A 17,399-nucleotide genomic window follows, 5' to 3' on the forward strand; every position below is an offset into this window, starting at 1 on the left:
CAGGAAAGTTTAGATGTGAAGGAAAGAAGATATAAAAAGGGGCACATGTTTGATATCAAAGGAGAAGTGGTGTGTAAGCCGATCTGGGCTTCAGAACTAGTAAAAAAGGGGTAGTGGGCATACTTTATAGGATTACTCAATTAATGGTGGAGCACACAAATAAAAGACGTGCAAGGTCGATGGGTACTTGCAAAATGTACATTGGGGAATCATGATGCTTTATATGCCCCAAATATGGCACGGTATTGGTTTGGTATGGATACCCTAAGAAGCATTTTAAAATGAAAGGAAGGGAAGTTGATCTGTGGAAGGGATTTTAACATGATCATGGACCCGAAAATGGACAGATATTCTGTGAGTGAGGTGGAAGGTTTTAGCGAAGGGGCTATTTAAGACCTTAAAGCGAGTAGTGGGAAAACATTTGACGCATGGAGAGTGGCGAACCCTGATAAGAGGTAGTATACCTACTTTTTGATGCATCGCAAAACATATACAAGGATTAACACATCCTGATGGAGCAGGGTCAACAGTATATAGTACAAGAAGCTAATATACAAACAGTCAGATGCTCGGACTAGGACCTGCTGGAAGCAATTACGCAAAGCTTGCTAGAGGATTAAAATAACAAATAGAGTAAGAGACGAGAAAGGTGGGATTCTGACACCCCATTCGAAGTAGCACATAGATTCAGTAGATTTTACCAGGACCTCTACCAAGAAGGGGAAGAAACGGCTGAGGGTGAAATACAGATTTATGTAGGGTACAATGCACATTCAGTATTGAAAAATGAGGAAAGGGTTATGTTGGATAGCCCCATTACTATGGAGGAGGTGCAGATAGCCATAGCATCTTTGATGCCCGGAAAAGCCCTGGGGAGAGATGGATTTACAGCCGAATTCTATAAGAGATATGGGACGATATTGGCACCCTTTCGCCAAGGGTTGGTTAGTGTCCGGCAATCTGGTTTTAGGCCACAACATGGCACTGAAACAGCGCTGATTGATCTACAGACACAGATTGATGAGCTTAAAGACAAGGGGAAAACTACCTCGCTTCTTTTAGATCTGTCGGCCGTATTTGATTTGGTGGACCATGAAGTATTATGCAAACCCCTCGGCTCAGCAGCCCACAGTATGGATCCAATCTTTTCTCAACAATAGGACCTTGCTTCTCTTCTCTCCCTCAGCGGCTGTAGAACCTATCCAAATAACATGTGGAGTAACTCAAGGCTCTTGTGTTTCACCAACATTGTATAACATTTACAAAGCCACTGTTTGACGATCTGGACCATCTGGGTGTCACCTACACTAATTCAGCCGATGACACCCAGATCCTCCCAACCCTTTCCGGAGACTGACACAGACGTGGCCCTAGTGAATAACATTTATCTAATCATCCAGGCATGGATATCCTCGCGCAGCCTCTGCCTGAATGAAGATAAAACTGAGCTCTTGATACTAGGAGCTGTAGCAAACCTCAACAAACGCAGTAACAAAAAAACGCTGCATTCAACATTGACGGGAACAACATTAAAGTGGTAAAAAAAGGTTAAAACCGTAGGCTTCTACTTAGATTCAGCTCTTAACTTAAGTAAACAAGTTAATGCCATGGCTTCTACAACAGCATATACATGTAAGCTGATAAGGGCCTGCAAACCCTTTCTCTCTAAAGACAGCTGTATTAACCTAGCCAGAGCCCTCATCCTTTCAAAGCTGGACTATTGCAATGCCCTATACCTTGGTGCAAGTAAGTATGTTGTAAACAAAATTCAAATCCTCCAAAATAATGCACTTAGAACAGCACTTGGCATACCTAGGAAAGAACAGATTTCTGAGACGAGGAGGCAGAATAAATGGCTCTCCATTAAGGACAAGATTTTGCTGAAAACTGTGTCCTTAACCCACAAATGTCTCATCCAAGCTGCCCCACGCTACCTCGCGGAGAGAATTGTCAAAAAATCCTCATCACGCCCACCAGGACTGGGAACTCATTCTGTCTAGTAGTACAGAGATAGACTAAAAAAAGCTGGGGGGAGCAGCTTCCCTGTCAAGGCGCAGTACTAGAATGCCCTCCCTCCCACTCTGAGAGCGAACCAATCCTTCCCCAACTTCGGGCAAAGTACCTTAAGTTGGCTCTCATGAAGTGACCAGTGAAACACCCAGGATAGCTTCAGGATAGTGGGAGACAGTGTCAATGTCGACTCATGGCTCCCCTGCGTCTTAACGAATGCCAGTAACTGACATCTGCGCTTTTCTGTACCTCACTGTATTCTTTTGTATATATTGACTGTAACTACTATTGACTAACTACTGCAATCTACCCTAATGCATACATGTAACATTTGTAAATGTGCCCAGATACCCTTGGGTTTGGTACCCTATATAAATCAATAAACCAACAAACTACTATGGATGGGATGGGGCACCGTAAAAAACATTTCTCGAAGCCAGAGTGATACTGCTTTATAAAGAAGGGAGAGATAGGACTGTGGGTCATATAGGCCCATATCCCTGTTGAACTGCAATGCAAAAATGCTTACTATGGTATTGGTGGACATACTGGGCTGCCTTCTCCCTAACTTTTTCAACTCTTACTAGGTGGAAATTATTCGCAATAGACAAGGGGCAGATACTATCAGGAAAACTTCAGATCTCATGGAGTCCCGAAATATGGAAGAAGATGACTGGCTTCTTCTATCCCTCGACATGGAAAAAGCATATGACAGGGTCTGGTGGACGTTTTTGTTTGCCATGCTGAGGAAATTTGGATTTAGGCAAATATGGATGCAAGGGGTTTCTCTCTATACCTGAGTCCATCAGCTGTGATTTCAGTGAATGGTGCGTCCTCGATAAATTCATATTGGGGAGAGGAGCACGACAGGGTTGCCTGCTGTCAAGCACTTCTGTTCGCTTTATCGATTGAACCTCTAGAGCTAGCCATCAGGGTGGACAAAGATTCATGGATTCTGAATGGAATATGGGGACCAAATGAGAACAAGTAGGAGGCGTCTAGTGATCATTTTCACTCTTCCACCCTTCTTCTCTACTGGGATGAGGATTAGTATACCAGTAAAGATTCTCACACTTCAAGATTTGTGCTCTACTGGTGAGAGTATGAGGAGCCCAGTAATGATTTTTAACTTTCTCCAATTCTTGTTCTTCACTTGGACGAATATCCCAATAATGGTTCTCACCCGTCTTCCACCCTTGTTCCTCACTGGGACGAGTATGAATAGCCCATTTGCTATTGCTGGTGCCCGCCCCCTTTCCGACCTACGGTTTTTGCATCATCAGGCCTGTGGGTCGGGCGAGGCGCTCCTCTCTCGGTGTAAGGATGGCATCTCTTCATCACTTGCTCTTCTTTCAGCACAAAACGTGGTGTTCTCCGGTAAGTGGTCTCAGCATCCCTTGGGTACTCCCTCTCATACTCTGTCATGCCACCACTTCTTGGTCGGTCCCTACTGGGTGTTAGGGAGAATTCTTTGTTTAGTGTTTAGGCTGAATTTCCTAACCTAGTGAGTCTCCCAGCAGCTTTGCTGGATTTCTGGAGTTTGTTTTTTTCTCCTGCCAAGAGTGAGACTCTCTTTCTCCCACTCTTGGACATGATTTATGGTGTTCCTTTGACTGTTAATGTGTTTTATGGGCTATGGGGACCTTTACTCCATACAGTCTCATGTGTTTTACTATGTGTGTTACACAGCACCCACCGTGCAGTGACACAGGGGTGTCATAGTGACACCCCACCATAGACTCCATACCCTGGGACTGACTACAGTCTCCCAGGGCATGTAAAGTCATCATTGACTTTACTAGTCCCAAATTATTAACAGAAACCAGTACAAACCATCCTATTGTGGACGTACTGGTCGGGGCAATTCGATTACCCCGGGGTCTGTTAGTCAAGGGGGCATGTCTCTGTCCCCCTGATCGAGTTTTGGCTGGTGGCAGTGGAAACTACTTTTTATATTCGACCGCGAATATTTTCCTATGAGATTTTCCCATTGTTCGAGGCTACCAACTTTAATTATTTAATTCTCATAGCCTCGAACATACCGCCGGTTTATTCCTACCCTCTGATGACATGCCCCCGTGAACCAATTGGCGGGATAAGTGGCGCACAGCCACAAGAAGCGCGGGGCTCATAATGAAGAAGAGAGGGAGATGCGACACAAAGGGGAAGAACGTCAACCCCACCCGCCCCCCCTCCTAAAAAGACATGGACAGGCCACCAATTAGATTCAAGGCAATGTAGTCACTACAATCGTTCAACATGAAGACAGTTCACGTTTGTTAAATGTTGTTGTTTGGTTCCTGAAAAAAAACAACAAACTAAACCAATCGAATATGTTTTGAAATTGTAAAATGGCGCAAGAAATCGATAAGGGGGGGGGGGGGAGAGTGACACTGATGTAATGCCAACTTCAAAATGCCAATAAAAATATTTTGAAATAAATTAATTCGCTGGTTGGTATTTTTTGCCAGGACTCTATTCTAAAATGGCGTTTGTGTTCTCTTCTGTGACTCCAACCCAAGTCGAGCCCTTTGTTCCACTTTTTGGCGGGCTTCTCCACAGAAGCCTCCAAAAGTGGTGCCACTCTGTCTGGGTACCACAGGGGGTGTGGGAGGGGGTTTAGGCACCCTGGACTGAGTTACCTTGGTAACTCAAGTCGCACTCGTGTGTGATTGGCCCAAGTGGTGAGCCGGCCGGCTCACCACTTAGCATGTTTGATTGACAGCTAGCCTGAGTGAATGGGGGTATGCTGCATAAAAGCACGGCTTTAGGGACTGGAACTTCAGAAGTCGCCACAGGACCTGAGAATCCGACGAGGGAGAAGCTGAGCGGACCTACCACGACGACACCACCGGTGGAGCCCTGCGGAACCGACTCACCACTTCCCGACGACAGAGAAGATCTCCCGGCTGGAGAGGCTTCTTCCCCTGACTGGTGGGCACAACCAGTTTTACCTTCTTTCTTCGCACCCCAGACCGGTTTATGGTCGAACTGCCCGTGCCAAGCACCCCAGCGGCCGGATAGCCACTCACCACTGAACTACGAATCAACAGACCGCTCCTTGTACCCGAGAAACTCCGCGGCTGGTTTCTTTCCTGGCAGTGTAACGGACTCCTGTCTTCCTCCACGACGAGATCCTCTCTTCCCCCGGACGAAGCACCGACTTGCATCCGCTGCCAGGAACAACTGCCCCCGCTGGAGTATTAAGGTACCGTGTCCGCCAGGCCTCCCTTTCTAAAGATTGCTACAAGGTAATAATAACCCCTTAATCTTCTTGACTGGGCTGGCCGCCTTGACCCTCTAACTGGTCCCTTTCTTTGGTGCAACTCCTTTTTGAACCGTTACAAGACTTTTGTGCACTGCAACCGTGTGACCTTGGACACATTTTGTTTGATCCTCTTAAAGTGGATCCGGCCTATTGAACTCTAACTTCACGGTTTTACTTTGCCTTCCTCTCTTGTTATGTTCTTGTAAAAGTGTTGGGATCTGTTTCAACTTATTCTCTGCTTTTCTCTCCCTTTTAAAAAAACGAACTATTAGAGTGCCATCTACGTTAAGCGCTCACCGCTGTCTGAAAATAAGTGGGGCTTATAAAGAGTGTATATCTTTTAGTGACCGTGTTTTTGAATTGCTTACTATTAGTGCCTGTGTGTTTTTCTAGATGTGGTTTTAAATAAATAATTAGATCTTTTTTACACCAAGCCCTGGTCAGTGTTTACTTGTTGTACTGTGTTCTCTTGACCTATTGTGAATACTCTGTATACTGCCTAACTCTTCTTGAGGGAAGTCTGACTGCTCAGCCAAAGCTACCAAGTGAATCTGTGTGGTACAGACTGCTACCAAGTGGGTTTACTGCCAAACACATGTAGTCTTAAATCTTTTGCAGTGGTCCCAGAGGGAACTGCACAGGTTTCTGCCTAACACTGGGACCTTGCTCAAGCCCTTCGACTTCTCGCAACTTGGGTCTCCGAGACTGCAACCCATTAAGATGCATACACCAGGTTCCATCCAGCATCGGGTATAGCCTTTCCCAGTTTCCGCCAACTTCGCCCAGACCGGGCTTCTCTCTCGCTCTTTTCTCCTCCTCCTAGTTGTATGATGCTGTGCTGATATTTCCCCGGCGTAGCGTTAACGTCTTTCTTCTGTGTTGTACTTGTACTCAGTATTACTCCAGTGGTTTTCTTCATCTCAGTACCACAAGTCTTTTCAGGTTTTCTCAAGGATTCTGTATGACCATAACAAATATTAACTTGCCCATCATGTTTACTTACAGGTTTTTTTTCTTCCAGCACTGGGATATAGGAGGATTGGTTAGGGAGTCCTTGTCTCTAAGGGGCGAGTTTCTCCCGGTGAGGTCACGCCTGCCTCTACCCCTAGGGAGGGTATCGTGTAGCAGGCTCACCTACCTAGCCTAACAGCAAAAGGTTCCCCCTTGGATAGAAGTAACTGGATCCTGCGATTCGTCACAGTGTCTACGCAGTGAAGGGCAACCTTGTAGAAACTGGTATACCCCATAGTTCATCCTCAAATGTCACATTCTCCAGGGCAAAGTCATGGGGTTCGAGCTAGCAGTTAAAGTCGCCCAGGAGTATGAGAATTCTGTCTTTGGTATAAGTGATTGAGCTACACAGGATCTTAGACTTGAATCTTAACTAATTGCACAATTCATCACAGAAACCAGGCAAAATGAAGAAAGTTAGCAAAGCTGGCAATCCTGAACCATGTAGAATATAGCCAGATGTTTAACCTAGATGAATGCTGATGGCACCATTAACACCGATCTTAGGAGCATTTAGAATTCAGTGCTACATTACAGCTCGCAGATTGGCATATAGCCAAAACACTTATTGTGGATCACTGCTCAAAATGTAAAGCTTGCATTTAACCCCTTTCTCTCCATGCACAAAGGTATCGGTTTAAGGCACGGCCGCCTTCATACAGCACTTGAAGACACTTCGCACCTCTGCCAAAAGTATGCAGCTTCCATTGATGACAAAAATTTGATACATAGTTCTCCACAGATCTTATATCCATTCTCCCGTATCCACGCTGGACCCCTCATCACCACCCATCCGCATGCCTCTACGATATGGGTGGATAACGGGTACTTGGCCACCCTCAAATGTTAAGCATTGGCCAATACGAACACACGCATACTAGAACCTCTTAAATCTTTAATCATTCATGGACTCGGGTACCCAGAAGACGTTCAACCTACAGCGTGTTGGGACCATACTAATGGTGAAAGGCGCTATACAAGTGATGCACTAATAATACTACTACTAGGTGTGTTAAGGACTGCTCAAGATCATTTACTGCCAGTTGATTGGGTCTTAGGTAAGTATTAAACATTATTACAGTTGGTTCCCCACCCTTAATATGAAGTGTTGGACACAGGAAGTCTGGGTATTCCTGATCTAACATTTTGCATGCAACTTCAAGACTTACATGGATCCATATAAGTAGGTCCCCTTTTGGGTGTCCCTTTTTTCTTCAACGGCAGGAGAAAAGAAAGTGTGGTAACCTGGCTTACATATGGGCTCACAGAGCAAGGTTTCCTGGAAACAAATGATCTTAATATCTTGGATAAAATCATGCCAGTAGGGTTCAACATTTTCATTACATTGTCCAGAAATATTCCAAGATAAAATAGAATAAGGCACACAATTTCCCACTGATAGATTTAGATCTTTGCCTAGATATAAAAGAGGGTCTATGGGGGAGTGGATGCACTTTCCCCAGAGTAGTAGAACTTTGGGTTTCACTCTAGTTTGGCAGAGTTTAGGTGAATCCCTACACTCTTCTCCGTCACGTCAATTAAATCGACCTTTTCTGGCAAGGTCTGATTGTTAGATCCTTCAGGGAAATAGGAGGAACTGGACGTAGTTCTATGTTGGAATTCAAGGGAGGATATGTGTGCTATTCAATTGATACTATACCATCAGCTAGGTGTTTAAATAGGAAAACCAGTTGGGTGTAATCACAGTATCAATTGTTTGGGTAAGAATAGCACTTGGCTTCAACTATATCTGAGTGGATAACGCTAGACACCCTTTATTGTGACACAGCCAATAAACAGCTTTATTAATCAGTGAGGGCTCTCCTTCAAGCCTGGAGCTATTTTCTGGACTTTGATTTGATAACAGCCTTGTGCAGGGAGTGCTCAATCTATTTAAATTAGGAGCTTTCACGCAATGGGTTTTCCTAACATTAGGTAACTTGGGTGGATTGTGGGTTTTGCTCTCAGGCACACTTATTTTTGTATGAGGGAGACTAGTCGCTTTTGGATTATTAGATGGAGGTTTGTCCATGGATCGATAAATCATGACAATTGTTTGGTAGAATTCCATTGTTTGTGGTAGGTGGGGGTTTTGGGTTAATGCCATAACTGTACTCTGACAAATTAGATCAGCAATCTTTTCTCTATTAGCTACGCTGGACACACTCAGTGACATTTGTATATTTAAGAGCTGGGCTTTTTTATTTTTGAAAATTGGTTTTATTGATTTTCAACATGGGTATAGCAGTTTTCATTGCATACATTATTAAATAACTATAGCTGCAATGCAGTTGCTTAGAATAACCTATCTACAATTTAATCCCTCCCCCCCACTCCCTACCCCGCAACACTTGAGGCAACATATCTCAATGATTTACATAGCCCATGGGAGGAGTTCATAGGCAAAATCGTTGATGTAGACAGTGATACCGCATATGACAATTTAGGGTTAACAAAAACATTGTGGGCAGATTAATGGAGTGGCACTTAGGCTATGTCGTGCTGCACACTTAGATTTGGCTAATGTACTTGGCTCGGAACTCAGACCATTCAGTGTCAATGGAGGTGCGATCACCGTGAATGGCGGCTGTCAGCCTGCCAATATTATAAATGTTGCGGGAGACATTTATTCACTCAGCTTTTGTCGATAAACTTGCTCTTATCCAAACGGTTGTGAGGCAGGCCCTAGCCGCCAGTAAGAGCCTATGTGTCATTTTGGGTATCTTAAGTATATGTTCTTCCGTTTCGACCAAGCTAAACAGAATCCTGAGTGGTTGCTTCTCCCTCTCCTCCCCCTCTAGCTCTTTAATCCAGCTGAGCACTTCATCCCAGTATGCTTGGACTGCCTTGCATCCCCACCACATGTGCCAGTAGTCTGCTTTCTGGCCACAGCCCCGCCAGCAGAGTGGACTTAAATCTTGATACATCCTGGCAAGCCGTAGTGGGTCGTACTGCCATCTATATAGTAGCTTAATCCCATGCAGTTTGTACTGACAAGAAATAGAGGTTTTCGAAGTCCTTCTGCATATCTTAAGCCATGTCTATGGGGGAAGATTCCTCCCGAGGTCTTTTTCCCATTTATGTTTCAGGGTGGCCGAGGGAGTTGTATTGATGCCAACTAATGCTGTGTACATTGTGCTAATGAGCCCCTTGGAGCCTACGTACAAGTCTAGAATTCTCTTGAACGGGGCGAGGTCTCTCTGTAGGGCCGCCTTCCAAATCTCTCGGGTCATGACGCCTTTCAACCTCAGATACAGGAAGACAGAGTGGTCCTATACCTAGGGCTTCCTCTAGCTCCTGGATGGTAATGAATGTGTTATTTCTCCGTAATTGCCGTAATTGCCCTGTCCTTTCAAGCCCGGCCTCGTACCATGATTCAAAACTGCCTGGATCAGGGATATCGTCCCTGACGCCCGGCGCCCATAGGTGTGATAGGGGAGAGGGCCATGTCGTGACTCCTTTCATTCCTTTGTTTGCTTTCCATATAGCCCATATAGAGCCAAGAATGGGGTGGTTTTTAATGCTGTTTCGTAATAGGGGTCCCGGTACCCATAACCATTCTCCCACAATAAATGGCCGAAGGTGGTAGTTATCTAGACCTATCCATTGGTGTTCTTTTTGCTGTCTGAAATGCGGGATTAGCACTCGCAATTGGGCTGCCCTGTAGTAGAGCTCTATGTCTGGGAGTCCCACCCCACCATCATCTTTCCGAAGGTGAAGTAAAGCAAGGGGAACCCTGGGTTTTTTGTTTTGCCATAGAAAGGTGTGTAGGATTTTTTTAGTGGTTGCAAAGAAGTCTTTGGGTAGTTGGATAGAGAGCATCTGGAATAGGTGGAGCAGCTTCGGGAGGATCACCATTTTAATGGTATTCCGGCGACCCATCCAAGAGATGGTGAGCCTTGTCCACCATTCAATATCTTTTTGGATTGTGTGTAATATCGGAGGAAAGTTGGCTTCTTATGGGTCACCTAAATCTCTGGTCACTTTGATGCCCAAATACCGCAGCGTGGTGAGACCGGCCTTCATCCCTAATGGTGCAAATCGCTCCACATCCGAGTCCCTACTCTTGTTGATCGGGAGGAGGACAGATTTCCGTGTGTTCATTTTCAGGCCTGCCAATTGACCATACTCCTCAATTATCTCCATGGCAGCTGGTATCAAGCTTAGGGGGTTGGTTGTATGCCGGAGGATATCGTCTGCGTATAGGCCTAATTTATATTCCTGGTCTCCCACTTTAATTCCTTCCACAATTTTATCGAGCCTTAGCTTCTGCGCCAGTGGTTCGAGGGACAATACAAATAGTATGGCTGATAGTGGGCAGCCCTGCCTGGTTCCTCTTTCCAGTGCAAACCACCTTGAGTAACCACTGTTCATGGCCACAGAGGTCTTGGGGGTTGAGTAGAATGGCTTAATAGCGCGGCAGAGCTTGGGGCCAAGGCCTATCCAGATTAGAACTTTCTCCAAGAACTCCCAGTCCACTCTGTCGAAGGCCTTTTCGGCATCAAGAGACAGGAGGGTTGGGTCGTCGCTCCCCTGCTGTGCCTTGTGTATCAGGTGTAATGTTTTCCCCATTGTATCCACTCCCTGTCTTCCCATTACAAAGACGACTTGATCTGTGTGTATCAACTTAGGTAGATGTGTTTCTAGTCTGGCCGCTATTACTCTCGCGTAGATTTTAGCATCTATGTTGAGAAGAGATATGGGGCGATACGACCCGCAGTGTTTTGGATCTCTACCTTCTTTTGGGATGACCGTTAGAAGGGCCTGGGCAACGGATGGGGTTGCCCGTCCCGTATCGAAAACATTTTGTTGAACAGGGTCACTAGGAAGGGGGTGAGAAATGCAGTGAACGTTTTGTAAAAGCTGGGAGTGAAGCCATCGTTCCCTGGTGCCTTCCCTGACTTGAGGCGTATGATGGCATCTGAGACTTCGTCTCCTGTGACCGGTTCATCAAGGGCCCCAGCCTCGGAGTGCGTGAGTGTGGGGAGACCTGCCTCCCTGAGATGGGCGTCTACGCTCCCCATTGGGGGAGGAGGGTCACTGGTATATAAGTCTTCGTAGAAGAAGGCAAATGCTTCTTGTATGCCTTCCGGGGTGGATTCGACTGCATCTATGAGAGTACCATCTGTCCTTTCTATCATGTCCACCCATCTTTCTGCCCTTTGTGCGCGAAGCCTTGCCGCAAGGAGGGCATCAGCCTTATCTCCCTTCTCGTAGTACTTTTGTTTCAGGTATTGTAGGGTCTGTGTCACCTTGCCCATTTCCAGGGCTTTTAGCTCCTCCCTTAATTCCTTAGCTTCCGCGAGGTGTGTAGATCTGTTCTGCGGGGATGTCTGAACTAAGCTCTCTGCTGCGTCTAGCTTCTGTCAAATGTTGGTCTCAATTAACGTACGTTCTCTCTTCTTCCTAGCGCTTTCCCTGATTAGGATCCCACGCCAAGTGGCCTTAGCCACTTCCCATACATTCACTTTCGTGACTTCACCTGTATCATTAGTTATGAAGAATTGTTTAATTTCGTTTTCGAATTCCTCCTTGAAGGCCGTGTCCAACCATAGTGTTTCAATGCACCTCCACTTCGTGCTGCCGTGGGGGAGATCATCCCAGTCCAGGTCCGCCGCGACCATGTCATGGTCAGACCAAGTAATGGGGTGTATGTTTGCGCTCTGAAGTATTCTCATTAGGCACTCAGAGAGGAACACAATCTATTCTTGTGAGCGTATCGTGGTGGATGGACCGGAAGGTGAATCCCTTATCTAAAGGATGAAGGTGACACCAGCTATCGGAGAGGCCGTACAGTGCAAGGGTGGTTTTGATTTCTGCATGTTCATGTGTCTGAGAGGGTTGGGAGGAGTTGTGTGTGGTTTGCCTATCCATGGTGCTGTCCATCCATGTGTTGAAGTCGCCCCCTTAGATAGCATGGCCTTGTGATTTATTAATTTTGACAAGGGGGTCTGGCAGAGGGACTCCCAGGACCCCCCTTGTTAAATCTTGTGATTTATTAAACATCCATTCAGTTGTTTTATGAAGGAATCTCTTTTGGCCCTGATTGGGTGCATAAATTGTTGCAAGGGTTATAACTGTGTCACTAATGGATCCAACTATTATCATGGCTCTACCCTCTGTGTCAGTCCAGGAATTCAAAATCTTTATACAGATGCTCTTTCGGATTAGGATTCCCACACCCGCTTTTTTGGGGATACCCGAACTCCAGAAAGTGTGCCCAACCAATCTGCTAGCGATCCCTTTCTCGCTGCCCCTCTGGTATTTTGTCTCTTGCAAGAACATGATATCGACATTGGACCTCTTGAATTCTCTCGCCACTAATGAGCGTTTGGTGGGGGAATTGAGGCCTTTCACATTGAGTGTGCATACACGTAGCCGTTGATGTCTAGGTTTTGTCGCCATTGAGATTTACCAGTGTGGAATGGCACAATAGGTGTGTCTGCCTCATTGCCTCTGCTCTGGGTATCTGCCATATGCCTGACTCCTTGCTAGGAAGCTGAGTCTCATATGACCCTGTGAGGGCCGTTAAGCATTCTTGGCACTCAGCAGTCAGTGGTTTCAAGGGTGCCTCTCCCTCCCTCTCTCCACAGTACTCATCTGTCCCCTCCAACCCAACGGGTTGCATTACTCCTCCCTCCGAACCTCCTAAACCACACGGCGTCCGATTCGGCTGGGTTATGTTCACCCAGTCGTTTTCAGAACAGCAGCGGGAACCGTACCTTGAACGGTCCCATTTTCACATATATACAACGTAACCATGAGCCCCCAACTGTCCCCCTGCATTATAGGAACACACTAACGAACTGAGCTGCATTCTAACGTTTGGTTCTTAAACACGTGATCCCGATATCGGGCTTCCAACAAATCACCATATGAGCGATCATTGTTTCTATTTTACTTTTCGTCACCTCCTTCATCTATTAATTCCCTGAATTGCCCCCAGTGCCCGTCCACCTCTATTTTCTTTGGTGACCACAGAAGCGGAATGACCCACAACGTTTGAGCGTACCCTTACCCTTGTCCATTTCGCGAATACATCATCTGCATGGAGTGGGGCGGGATGGTGGTGCGCCCATCGCCTGTTGGCGCTCAGTAAATGTCTATCCGATGATATCTAGGGCCAATAGTCAGCCCGGTGCTTGTCGTCAGATGCACCCGCGGGAAGAAATGGCAGATAAAGAGTTATGGTGGATTTAGTGCTCGGCGTCCTGGGAAGTGTTGATCCTTCTATATTTCCTAGAGCCTTGCATTTTCTTTCTTGGTGGGCCTTTAGTGTTCCAATCCTTTGCTTCCGGTCTTTTCTCGCTTCGAGCCGGTTCTTCCTCCTGAGTCCTCAGTAGGTCAGCAATGCAGCACCGGATATGCTTTTCAGTGACCAGTTTTGTGGCGTTACCTTGCCACTCAAAGGAGAGTGAGAAGGGGTATCCCCAGCGGTCTCGCACATCCTTTTCTTTTAGCATTTTGGTGAGTGGGAGACACTTCCTCCGCATTGCAAGTGTGAGGGAAGATAGATCCTGGTAGATGGAGACGTGCACCGAGCCCAACATGATTTGTGGGGTGTGTCTGGCCTTGTCCAGGACCCTAGCCTTGTCTGCATAATTATGGAAGCGGGCAAGCACCGTTCTCGGACCTCCCGGTCTTCCACCCGCCCCTGTGGACACGATCAATCTTGGGCCCGTGAACTGAGTCATCGTTGAAAAGCGATTTCATTATGCTGTGCAGTGTTCTCTTCAGATCCGACTCAGTCTAGCCTTCATTTTCTGGGATTTCCGAAAATGCGTATATTATTGCGCCGCTCTCTGTTTTCTAAGTCATCGATCTTTAAACAGAATTCTTCCTCTCTGGCTTCAGGTTCGGCAATTTGCACGTCCATTTGAGTCTCCAGAGTATTTAAGGATGCCACCAATATCCGCTCTCATACTCCTCATTTTGTTGAGCATAGCGGCAACGTCCGCTTTAGTTGAGGCTGCCTCTGGTTTTCGTGATGACATGGTCGCGGCTCTGTATGATCGATGGCTATCTTGCGGTGGTGCAAGCTGGTATGCAGCTTGTCTCTCCTTGACGTTCATACGTTGGATTTGGTGATATTTGGTCCCTCTGCAGTGTCAGGCTCCTGGGGGGGGTGCTTGAAGTGGTGGCTCTGAGAAGGGCACATGCCCTGCAACGCACAGGGGGCCAGCTCTCAGTGTGGGTTGCCTTTTTCGAGGGTAATTAGTCCGTTCCTTGTGGGATGGATTCCACACTCACTCGAGTTGTTTATCTGAACGTAGTAGTTCACAGTCGCCCTTTTGGACCCAGCTCCCAGGAGTTGCTGGCTTCAGTTCTCGCTGTAGTTCCCCTCTGGTGAAGGTGCACAAACCGCTGTGGTCCTGAGGCACTATGTGTCGCCACTGGTTTCTGGTCAACTGGGGAGATTGGGCTTAGTGGTGGCGCCCCCACTTGCAGTCTCTGTAGGACCCGTCTGATCCCAGCCTCACACCCCCACCTCCGTCTGATTTAGCCTCCTGAGAGGGGAGAGCAACAGAGGCCTCTGCGGTCACCACCTCTTCACACTTTAGAAGTGCTGTCCTATGGGTCTATTAGCAGAGGCGAGTCTCACCGTGGAAGTGAGGCGCAGGGCCTTGTGGCGCGTTTAACCCAGGCCTGTGGGGTGCTGCTTCTAGATGGGCCAACGTGTAGCTGTGCTCCACTGTGCGCCCGGGCCAGTGCCTCCGTATCGTGGGGGGAGGTGGTGTGCGCCCGGGATGTAGTGGCTGGGCGCCTAGGGAATGATCAATTGGGGATCCGTGAGCTTTGGCCGGGTTCCGCGATTAAATGGAGAGTTGCGGGACGCACAGGCCAGGCTCAAGGAGTGGGGGGGGGGGCTGGCGCAGAACAGTAGCAGGCCTGGGGGTTTGGCTAACCGGAGCCGCTGTTATGTTGGTGTGGGCCGAGGGCACTGCTCCGAGGGTCACCGTCACACAGTGGGAGGCGGGTGCTCCGGGGCCATATGATTTTGGCTGCGTAGGTTCTCGTAGTCTGAAACTCAGCGAAGCCTCCACCGTTTTTCGTCGGGTTTTGGCTCAAGTTGTGGGGGGACCTTGTTGCTCCAAGTCCAGTCGATCTCTTATTCCGGGGGGGTCCAATAGTGGGGGCTCATGCCACTTTTGAGGATCTCAGGACGGAGCTCATGCGGAGGAGCTTGCCATCCGTGCGCCCCCTGGTGGCCAGTGTCTAAGAGCTGGGCTTTTATACTGTCATTATGAAATGGCATTTATAACGTGCCTGTACACAAGCATTTCTAGGCGCAACAAGACAGGGTGAGGGGGAACAAAAGGAGGACAAAACAATGATCTTACAAGGCCGTATGTCATTCAGATCGTGCAAGAGCAGGAAAGAGGGAAGAAGTGCTGCGGGTGGGGGGGTAGGGGGGGATGCAGGACAAAGGAGAAAAAAATAAGACTGCAGCCGTCATGATCTCTGCTTCCAAAAGATCAGGACTTGCCCGAGTGCCAGCCAGTCCCAATTGGGACCTTTTGGACCCTGTCCTGGCGCCAGTGGCACCAGGCTCATAAAGATGCCCAGTCCCAGCGCTGGAAGCGCCGGGCTCATAATGCTTGGGTGGACTTACCTGCAGCAGACCATGCTGCTTACTTACCTGCCAGTTGAACCCCTGATCCTCTTCTGTTTGGGACTACTTTTCCTGTTGGGTGGGGCAGGAGCCACTCCATAGGTTCAGAACACTGGAACTCTTCTGGAAAGCAGGAACTCTTTTCTTACCTAGGCGTGGCTGTGGAAGGAGACACCTAAGCACTACAGGAGGCTATTTAAACCACACCCGATGGATGAATCTTGCTTTGTGTTATTCTGCATTCTCTGCAGCAGAACGCTCATCGTGTCTTCTGCTTCTGATCCTGGGCCTAAGAGAACAAAGGCTTACCATCCTGGAATCCAGTCTTCAGCAGCACCTGTAAAGACAAAGAAAGAACAGGTTAGCACTACGGTCTTCAGTGGCAGCGCATCTCTTACCTGGTCCATCGGCTGTCACCAACGCCTCGCGCTGCATTCCGGCATCTGAAAGACAAAGGCTTACCTACTCTTCGCACGCTCCGGAGGCCTTCGGCGCTGCATCCCGCATCTGAAAGACAAAAGAAGGTGCGTTTAAAGACATTGGGAAACTTTATTACTCACGTGCCATTACTCCTTCCCACGCCGAATCCAGTGGGTATTCCAGCACCCTTCAGCTTCTCTAAAGCTCCGAACTTGTACCTGCAAGATAAAAGGGACAGTTAGTGCGCATCGTGAAGCAGGCCACAAGCGCTTACTTACGTGATTCCAGGCGCTTCTATTCCTCACGCGGGTTCGATCCCCCAACTCTCATCAGCCCGCCATCCGCCATCGCCGGAACCCTGTAAAACAAGAGATATCATTACAAAAGACTTTTAAGACATTTGAAGTGCCCAGAACTTACCGTTCGTGCAGTTAACGACGGACAGCAGTCCTCTGAGGTCAAGAGGCCTGCACCCTTATCCAGTGAAGAAACTGGTTACGGCACCCTGCCCCGAGGCAGATGGAGAGCTTGGCGTTCACTTACCTAAGACATCTTACTCTTCAAGTCAGACATACAGTGCACAGAGGTCCAGCCCAAAGAGCCAACCGTGTGTTACACATCACCTTTGAAGATACGGCATTCACCCAGTCAAGACCGGCGCCTCTGCGGGAATCAGGTGAGCGTTACAGCAGCCAGCGAGTGCCAAATAAGTGCAAGGGGAGGGGACTGTAGGGCTACAGATACAGACCACAAGTACAGGGGAGCCACAAGGCAGTGCAGGATTGCAGCTGGACAGGCAGAGACCTGGGCCCGAATTCAGAGGGTGGGCAGTGCATGGAAAAGGAAGGTGATCAGCAAGGGAGAGGAAGACCGAAGCAAACATGTCTTGAGTTGCTTCAAGAAACAGAGATGATTCTGCTCAAGTTTCAGAGAGGCAGGTAGGCTGTTCCAGATGGAGGCCCCAGCCAAAGAATGATCTGCCTTGTAGTATATCTGTTTTGTAGTTGTGTAACGGCAAATCTCAAGTGTGACAACTGTTACATTTCGGTGTGTTGGTTGAAACACAGAGTTAGATCA

General features: G+C 47.7%; 1 protein-coding gene across 4 annotated transcripts in view; it reads right to left on the bottom strand.

The window, feature by feature from the left end:
* The window catches only part of APPBP2 (amyloid beta precursor protein binding protein 2), a 1,587,742-nt gene that overhangs the window by 627,708 nt on the left and 942,635 nt on the right, over positions 1–17,399 (bottom strand). The gene's annotated exons all lie outside the window — the stretch shown is intronic.

The sequence above is a fragment of the Ambystoma mexicanum genome, chromosome 9 (genome assembly GCF_040938575.1).
Source record: "Ambystoma mexicanum isolate Mex_15411 chromosome 9, UKY_AmexF1_1, whole genome shotgun sequence".
Lineage (NCBI taxonomy): Eukaryota > Metazoa > Chordata > Amphibia > Caudata > Ambystomatidae > Ambystoma > Ambystoma mexicanum.